Consider the following 10,020-nt stretch of genomic DNA (forward strand, 5'->3'; position numbering starts at 1 on the left):
TCTTGCAGGGCTTTCATTCATGTTACTTCTATAAATTGGGGATGACTTGGTGGCACAAAAGCACAGTTGATGGCCCAGTCTGGACCAGGGAGCTCTGTGCCTTCCGATTTATTACACAGTTGTGTTCCCTTTACTTTAATAGTCCATTTGCTCAGGACTGCTCTGACCTTGAGTAGTCTGCCTTCCAGATCATGATACACTGCTGCTGGTCCTTGTTCATGCATTGTTTATTAGCAGCCCTATAGGACACATTCGTCCAGGTGTCTCTCCTGACAAGAAGAGGAAACTTGTCCCAGAGACTAAGGCACTGTAGCTGGCCTCCCGGTTGATCCAAGGGAGCGTCTCACATTCCAGGAACAGGTGGGACAAAAGGAGCATAAAGAGTTGTTGCTGTGCTCCTACCAGCCCTCATCCATCTCACCAGGAAATGGATCCAGAGATGGACCCAGGAAGGCCCAAAGATGTAGCTCAGCCTCCCTGGAGAACCTCTTTTTTCTCAGTGGAAGGGGTTCCTTGGCCCTACAGTGGAAAAGCAACCCTCTTGCACTCCATTTATCCCATTGCTGCCAAGCACTAACTTAGTCCAGAACTGGGAGCTTGGTCCAACATCTTGGGTCAATGTTGGGCCATCACACAGTCTGTATACCTCATTTTGCCAATTTTTAATAGTCCTGGAGAAATCCACAGTATAATTTCATCAGGGCACAGGTGGGTTACTGTAGCTACAGCTCCACTGTGATCCTCCTTAACCAATTATATTCTTATATCCACAAATGAACCAATGAGAAGTTGGGATTCAAGTAGATCTCACAAAAGCACACCATGATTTTGTTTCAGAGCTAAAATAAAGACTTCGGGGAAACGTTTTCTATTTTTGTTAGGGAGAACCTTCAGCTTCCCAACGATCCATCATATTCACATAAAGGAGCTGTGGTAGAGAAGAGGAGGCAGAACGAGCTGTTGGCCCTGCTGCTGGTAGCTGCAGCTCTGCATCCACACCTCTTCATGTCAGTTAAGTTCCATGCAACTTAAACTCTGTACAATTGGCATTGCAGAGCAAGTGGAGGCCTGCACGCATAGAGCTCTGCATTCTTTCTGAAACGCCCAGGATCCGTGTGTAGAAGTAGAAAGCAGAGCCCAGGGACTAAGTAAGACTAGAGAAGGAAGGATGGCTGGTATGATCCCCACTGATCTTTCCGAGTCTCAAGAGGGCAGCTGGGGTGCTCTGCTTAGGGTGCTGGACTTGGATCCAGGAGAACTGGGTTCTTGTCTATGCTCAACCATGAAGCTCACTTGGGTGACTTTAGGCCAGTCACTCACTCTCAGCCTAACCTACTTCACACACTTGTTGTGAAGATAGGCTTGAGAGGAAGAAAAGGAAGAATCCCTTGATTCACTGAAGCAAAAAGGACAGGATATGATTATAACAGAAAAAGTAAAGCATATGTTCAGACCAAGCTTGTCCAAGGAATGAAATCCTGAATAGGGCTGGAGTTACACAGGTACAGTCAGGGTCAGTTCTAACTGGTTCCCAAGAAATTCTGTGGCAAGGGTGTTAAACCCGGCCCTCCAGCCAGTGCTGGTTCCCAGTTTCTAAGTCAAGAGCCTTGCATAAGACGTCTCATTGGGCTTCCTGGCACAAGTCTGCCTTCTCCTCACCTTTGTCACTGGCTTCTATTGCTGCCACTTGCTTGCCTGACGAGTGCAAGCCTGGGAACATGCAAGCAGGGACCTTCCTTCTAAATAGGAAGATTATCTATCTCTCCTGCTAACCATAGTAAGGAAGAGCTTTATGGTTGAGCATGGTTGAGCCCGTTCCAAATCCCAGTCCAACACAGTAGCCAAAGTACCCCATTGGCTCTCCTGAGACTTGGGAAGATCAGTGGGATTCATACCAACAGTCCTGCTCCGATCTTGCTTAGTTTCCTGGCTTTGACCCACCCCTTGAATATGGCCCCAGGAGGGTTTCTGCAATTGAATTAGGTCCCAGCCTGGAAGAAGTTCAACTCCCCTGTTCAGTGACATAGAATAAGTGGCTTGCAGCCTGGAAGCACCTGTTGCAAGAGAAATCTGCTCCCTGCCCAATCCTGGTGCTCCCAGAGTTGTTCCCAAACACATTCCTTGATTCCTACCTAAAAGCAGGCATCTACCACTCCCTTGCATTGGATGAAGTAATGAGAGCCAGTGTGGTGCAGGGGTTAAGAGCATGGCCTGGCACTCGGGCAATCTGGGTTCTAGTCCCTGCTCAGCCATGGAGCCAGCTGGGCCAGTCACAGACCCTCAACTCAGCCTCACAGGGTTGTTGCTGTGGAGATAAAGTTGAGTGCAGGAAGAGGAAAATGATGTAAGTCATTCTGAGTTCATTAGAAAAGAAAAGGTGGGATATAAATCTATAAAGCTCCCCATTGCTGTTGCCAGTGGGTGGCCCAGGCTCCATCAGCAGGGCTGTGGGAATGCATTGGACCCCTTCCAAGGTTCTTGATCCTGCAAAGGGGCCCCTCCACATTCCAACCTGGCAGCCACAGGCATTTTGCTAGCATTGCACTAGCTAAATGAAAGGCCTCCCAGGTGCAGATGCTTTGGAGCTTAGTGCTTGGGCAAGAGCACCGAGCGAAGCTACTGGAAACCTCATTTCAGCTGTTCTGAGCGTTGAAAAGGAAGGACAAGGGAGTAAGTAAGGAGTGCTCCGGAAAAATTGCAGATATTGTTGTTGTTGTTGTTCTTGTCATCGTCATCGTCATCATCATTATTATTGATAATCTGCTCTGCTTGTTTGTAAGCTAGCCTCAGTAGCTGCTAATTTTAAGGCTCAAAAGATGGGGCATTATTCAACGTACTGCAGACATTGCCTTGCCTTAAGCAAGATTTGCATAAATGCCAACAGTGCTACCTGCAAGCACTCTCATCTCATTCTGATTTATGGGTGTGTTTGTATCGCTCACATAATAAATCTTCTATTCCAGGACACTTCTGTTCTGCTATTTATTGACCAAAGACAATTTGCGTTAAGAATGTTTTGAGATCTTGCCAGATATGCACTAGGGAATAGTCGGGGAAAACATACAGGGCCTGGGCAGGAGAGCACACTCACTCCCAGAAGAACTGTCTTGGCACAACATTTTAGTGCCTTGTTTTATGAACACGAGATCAAGATCTTTGTGTGCCTCTTTTTACTATTGAATCACAATCAGTAGTAGCCCAATTAGGAGATAATTTAGACTTCGCAATAGAAGACTTGCGAGAGCATCCTACCCAGAGAAAACTTGTGTTCCTTTCTCTAGGGGAAATACTAGCAATTCAGCATAAACTGAACAAAATGGTTGTAACAAAACAACAGTACACACACTCCATCAATGCATCAAACAACCCTGCTTGTTCATTTGTCTGTTTGTTCATTTGCTTAACTTATATCGCCCTCTCTACCAAAAGGGGAAAAAAGTGTTCAAGGAGGCTAACAATGCAATACAGATTAAAAACAAAACCTTAATTAAAAATATAATGCTAAAAACAAATACAATAGAAACTCCTTCACTGCTCCGCTTTTCATAATTGCATTTTGAAGATGCAGCTTGCTGTACCTGCTGATACCCAAGGTATATTGGTCCCTCCCACATACCTACCTTCACATCCTGTCACTGTGTTTTTGTGATTGTTAATTAACACACATACCTGCCCACACTTTAAATAAGTATATCTACAACTCTGTATGGTTATGTTTTCCGGGACAGTGTTGGAATAATAAGTGGATTTCTATTATTCGTTTTGTAAGGAACAGATTTTTCTGTCTGGTTACCGCATTTCCAGGGGATGAAGTTGCTGCTTGATGATCTATTATGAAGACAGGACAACTTTCAGCAGAGCATGTTGTGAGAAGCTGCACCTGTGGGAATTTCTGCAGAGCTTTTAAAAGAACAAAAGTCCTGTACTGGATGCAGTTTGGTCAAATAGCAGTTCAAAAATGCTTGCACATACAATACCAATGCTCAAGAATTTGTCTGGTCCACATATCGAAGCAAATCCAACCATTTCTCACTTTTCAGCCCAACATGCAGATCAAAATGCACTTATCCTTCACTTTAAGCTTTTGTCTCAGAAAACATACGAAGATGCATAGAGAGCGGCATATTTTAGGTAAATGTATGGATGTGTTTTTATGTCAAAATGCATACAGAAATGTGGTTTTTTTAAAAAGTTAAAATGCTTACAAAGATCCATGTTTTAGGTTTCAGTGCATACAGGAAAGTGTATTTAGGAACAAGCTAATACAAAAGAGTGTTTTAGAAAAAAATATATACCAAATGTGTTTTTGTTGTTACGTGTCATCAAGTCCTCTCTGACTTACAGCAATCCTATGAATGAATGTCTCCAAATCGTCCTGTCCTTGACAGCCCTGCTCAACTCTTGTAAACACAAAATGTGTATTGGCTGGGAAATAAAATGTTTAAAACTGCTGTCAGTTTTTATGCATTGTTGTTGCTTTTTAAATTCCAGAGTGATGCAGGAATGGGACAAAAGAGATAAAGAAATGTGGAATTGATACGGACTGGCAAAAGATTGATTTCTGCATTCTTACCACATAGTCACAGACAGACACACATGCAAAATGGGTGTGGATCTTGATCTAAGGAGTAACTGTATAACAAGCTATTGAAATGGTCCATTACTACAAGGGACATTATGTGGCATAGGTTAGTTGCCACTAAATTCCACTGAAACCGAAGCCACAAGATAGCCAGGAGGGAGAGCCACTGGATATGGAGTGGGCTTCCAAGGGAGGTGGTTGAGGCCCCATCAGTGAGGGTATTCAAAGAAAGATTGGACAACCAGATGTTGGGGATTACATGGGCAGAGCCAGCTGGAGTCGTGGGTCAGACTAGATGGCCTGGGAGGCCCCTTCTGACTTGCTTTGTTTCTCTGTTGCTCTGTTCATTCCATTATTTCAATCTGATTTAATCAGAGCGAATACAATTTCTGGATTGCACCCAGATATACAGTCAAGAAGCAAACAGAGGCCCAAGAAAGAGATGTTCTAGTGCATGCTAATAATACATAAATAAATAAGATTTATAGAAATGAATTACTCTTTTCAGGCCTTATGCCCAACCCCAACACCCTTCCCTTCCCTGCTGAAGTTACTCCATTTAACTGTTAATATTTACAACCCACAGAATCAGCTTTAGGCTTGAAGAGTGGCTCTGGGTTTCTAAGTTTCATTTTAGCTTGATGATTTAGAGAGGTATTTTTCCTGCCTGTCTATCTCTTCATTCTCTTACATGTCCCCTCCCAATTTCTCCCATTCATATATTCTTCTGCATTTTGCCTTTGCAATGACGCTTACTAATAAACCATTTCCCTAAGGGATCAAGGCAGGAAATTGGACAAGTCCCTGCCTCTCTCCTTTAATTTTTTTGTTTAGTTTGGATGGTCTTTCAAATGGACTGGAATGCAAATGGAAGATGCTTTTGGCAGCTTGACATTTTTTTCCTGCAAAACTAGGCAACAAGCCAGCCACAGAGAGAAAGAGTGAAGTGGTTTAAAGGGGACGCGCCAGCAAGAGCACACTCCAGCGTATTCCCACGTGAGAATCCTACGCTGGCTGCCCAGTTCCCTGTTAAGGCTGAAAATCTGCCTTGTGTGGACGCCAGCTGAAGGCATCATCACTAGTTAAGCCTTTGAGGACTTAAGTGGGATTTAACTGTCTCAAATGGGGCCTTATACTGGCCTCTTGCACATGGCTGAATATCAGCCTAAATAAAAGCCTTTGGCGGTTGTGGAGAAATTATTGCCGCAATTACGGTCAGCTTTTGTGAAGGGAGCAGCGTGTTGGCATTGGGTAAAAAGAAGTGCGTCACTTGGAATGTACATTTTTGGGACCACACCAGAGGATGAGGGATTATCCTGTGTTCTGGACCTCAGTGAGGAATCCTCAGATGGGGGGAAATCAGAACAGACTCCTTGTGTACACTGAGCTTCTACGAAGAGCCAGATGGCCCCAAGTACATTAACAAGGTGCTCACGACAGTTTCCTAGAACATGTTAGCTAACACAGTAAAGCAGCGCTTTGATTGCAGCAAGCCTAAAAATATACTATCCCTAAAAAAAATGGCAATTATAAACATTTCAGCTGCCAAAGAAGTTGAACTCAATCGTCATCAGCAGTATGCAGACAGTTAATAAAATGACTACCTTTTCATAACTTTTTGGGATTGCTCATATTTAGCAAACACTTCGCATTTTCTGCACTTTTTCATACGTATGCTAAAACTCAGAATCACCCAATGACATGGATTGGTAACGTGCTGACATACTTACGATTAATGTTTTTCACATACTTATGATTAATGTATGGAATCCACTGCCTCTGAATGCTAAAGACCAAAACCAACAAGGCAAGGTTCAAACCTTAGTTTGAAGGTCAAACCCTTCCTGAAGAGTTAACTATTCAGTGCAAGATTCGGATCCAGATGGACCACTGGGAACTGTCCAGAGAGCTTCGGCTGCTGGGCGGAGGAGAAATTAAATAAGAGCATACATACATCTGGTCTAATTCAGCAGGACTTTTCTTCTATTCCCATGTCTGTAGTAGGTAGAAATGTTACTCTGGATGGAGTTTGTGTTGCAGTATTTCACATAAACAAAAACTCCAAGAGAGAATAGTAAATCCTACATGAATTTCATGTCCTTGATGATAGATTCGCTACTCTGATTGACTGAACGGATCGATACATCCTGTTGATATAGTGCAACCTGCAACCTGCCACCTGTCATATTGAAACAATATACCAGGTAGAATGTCTGCTCTGTGTTTAACTATTTAAATATTGAGAGAGATGCCACGACACTAAGAATCACTCCAGGGTTGCAGTGGGCCGAATCTAATCTCAGGCTCATTTGATGGGATTGTGTGTTTCAGTCTTCCTGTTGCCATGCTTATGAAGCAGGATTTGGCAGATGATATAAACCATACTAGTCGGCAACCATGTTAGAAATTGTTGCCGATTAGCAGCAATTAAATATGATGTCTGATATCTGTGATGAGCTCTGATGATGCCTTTTCCCCCTCTAAAAGCCACTGCAGAGAGAACAAAATTTAGATCAAATCAGAATTTAGATCACTGGGTGTGGGATTCTTTAAATTATGGGAAGCGCAGAAGAGGAGGAGGTGGAAGGAAGAGAAGAAGGCATTAAGGAGGCCAGGACATGTAAAGAAACTCCACAGTGCAGAAGTGCTGGTGGAGCTACACGTTGGAGGAGGAGGAATAAAAAGGCACTGGGGAGGCTAATCAAGAGCCAGGAACTTCTGTAGAGCTTTCCCCACCCTGGTGTCCTGCAGATGATCATACTACAGCCAGAAGCAGTGTGATGTAGTGGTTACAGCTCTGGACTGGGACTCAGGTTCTAGTTCCCTCTCATCCTTGCAGCTCACTGGGAGACTTTGGGCCAGTCACTCACTCTCAGCCTACCTCACAGGGTTCTTGTGAGGATAAAAAGAAGAGAAGGAGTGGCCTTGGAAAGAGAAAGAGATGAGATATAAATGCAGTCATGAAATAAATAAAATTAATGAATAAATTAATAAATAATAAGTTTATTTTGCATCATTCACATGAAGGTCATTTGGGGCACACATTTTCTAGCAGAAATAGTGAGAGTTTGCATACTACCAATTCCCCACATGCTGTAACACTGAATTACACCAAACAGCTGCAGCTGAAATGTGGAAAACTTCACCCTGAAGAAAGATAGAAGATGAAGCCATTCCCTAGAAGAACCCATCCCAGGCCTGTCGATTTTCCATACAGGCTGATCTGGGAAAGAATGATGTACTGTACCATGAAAGAAAAAGAGGAGAGCGATAAAAGGAGTAGTCCCTATATCCTAAGACACATCTAAGAAACAAGCAGCTATGCCCTGTATGAGTTAAGGCACCCTAAAGTGAATTAAGGCATCTTAAACATGCTCAGAGGTACTCTTCCCTCTACTATTACTTTATATACAGTGATTCTTAGTCGCTGTATTAATAAAAGCCCTCACAGTTCCAGGAGTACTAGTTAAACCTTGGAGTTCTGCCAGGACCCTTGTCCTGCCATTGCACAAATATGGCAGCACATGCACAGGGTCAGGAAGTGGAGACCAGGCAAGGGCCAGAGCTGTGCTTGCCACTGCCCTTGGATTGGGTGCTGGGCACACCCCCATTACCAATATCCAGGGAAGATCTGACTGCCCATTTGTTCAGCTTCAGAACTTCATGTGGAAAGCTGCCTTCTTGTCCTTTGCATCAGGCAGGAAAAATCTCTAGCTAGCCTTGGGTGACAGGTAGAAATTAATGTCTCATGCTGGAGCTTGTGCCCCACCTTCTCCAACTCCAGAAAATGGCCAGTTTCCTTTAAGATCAATCTAAGAGACTTTTGCGCTTCAAATCTCTTCCTTATTTTCCTATGGTTGGCACTTGCTCCATAAATAAATGTCTACACATACCATATTAAATGAAAAGGGTGTGCCAGGGCATGCAGGATATTGGCAATGTGTTTTTCCAGCTTTTAAAAAAACCATCTTCCCCCTCTGGAGTGATGCTGAACACCTGGGATAGGGATGTACCATTCAAGGTGGGTGATATAAGCTCCCAGCCGTACCGTATTCCCTTGATGCATACACTCAACTCCCATTAGTGGTAATGGAAGCCACAAGACTCAACCAGAAGAAAGAACGACCTCCTACGCTTTTACACAAACAAAGGCATTTCCCATTGAAATTAAAGGTGCTTTTTAAGAATGCAGGGTTAACAAAAATAGAGTCTACCCAATGAAAGCAAATCAAATGTTTACATTGCATAATTGCTTTTGCTTGCTTTGACAAGGAAAATTAGCTCTCTAAAGTGCCAGTTCCAAAACGCATACTTGAATACACTTGATGAACGTAAGATCTCTACACACCTAAGGCTAGATTGATATATATATATATATATATATATATATATATATATATATATATAAAATCATATCTGCAATTGAGGTACATTTTCCTCTTCCACTGCTGCCAGATCATTGTTAGTTGAGGTTTTAAGTCTGCAATTTGCTAAGGGAAAAAGAGAGAGAGAAAGTGAATGAGCTTTCCCCCAGAGGGTTGGCAAGTGTCCCTTCACTGGATGGACATCATGTCTTTGGAACTACTAGCCTCTGAACATGTTGGCCTACTTAGTACGAAACTTTGCTATTCTTTTGAATGTATTGGGCACCCCTCATGGAGGTCCCCATACCTCTGAAGTGGCACTCACGTACCTTGGAAGTTCTCGTTTAGTCTCCTCTTAGGGTGATGCGCATTCATTTGGAATAAGACACTTCTGGAGTGAGTCACACTCAACAGTATGGATGGGGGACAGATTTGCTTGATTTTTACTTTAATGCAAACTGCAAAATATGTTTCATTTTCATTTGAAATTAAAACTTTAAATTCGGCAGTTTTAAAGAATACACTAAGTGAAACCTACTCGTCTGTCAAAATTCACATTTCTCTGGATTTTGCAACTGAGTTCACCAATCCAAAAATGTGTCTGTAGTGGGAAAGTAAACACCACAATGCACACATCAGTGTATACAACAATGCACACATTATCCTAAAGTTTAACATTATAGACAGCCTAAAGAGTTTTTTTTTCCAAAAAAACCCCCTCATAAAATAAATATTAGAAAATTTGCTTACAAACCTAAGTGTTCTGCAAAAAGTCATACTGTTAAGAGAGATTTACACAAAAATGTGTTGAATTTTATGTACATTTCAGAAAAAAACCCATCAAAATATAGGATGCCCCAAATTTGTGATGGGAGCAATACGAAATCAAAAATGATGGGTTTATCCATTCCTGTTTACTAACTGGCCTTGGTTTATATAAGAAAGTTCGTATAGTCAAGGCTATGGTTTTCCCAGTTGCAATGTATGGCTGTGAAAGTTGGACCATAAGGAAGGCTGAATGCCGAAGAATTGAGGTCTTTGAATTGTGGTGTTGGAGGAGACTCCTGTGAGTCC

The sequence above is a fragment of the Varanus komodoensis genome, unplaced genomic scaffold (assembly GCF_004798865.1).
Source record: "Varanus komodoensis strain SLA01 unplaced genomic scaffold, ASM479886v1 scaffold3, whole genome shotgun sequence".
In the NCBI taxonomy this organism is placed as follows: domain Eukaryota; kingdom Metazoa; phylum Chordata; class Lepidosauria; order Squamata; family Varanidae; genus Varanus; species Varanus komodoensis.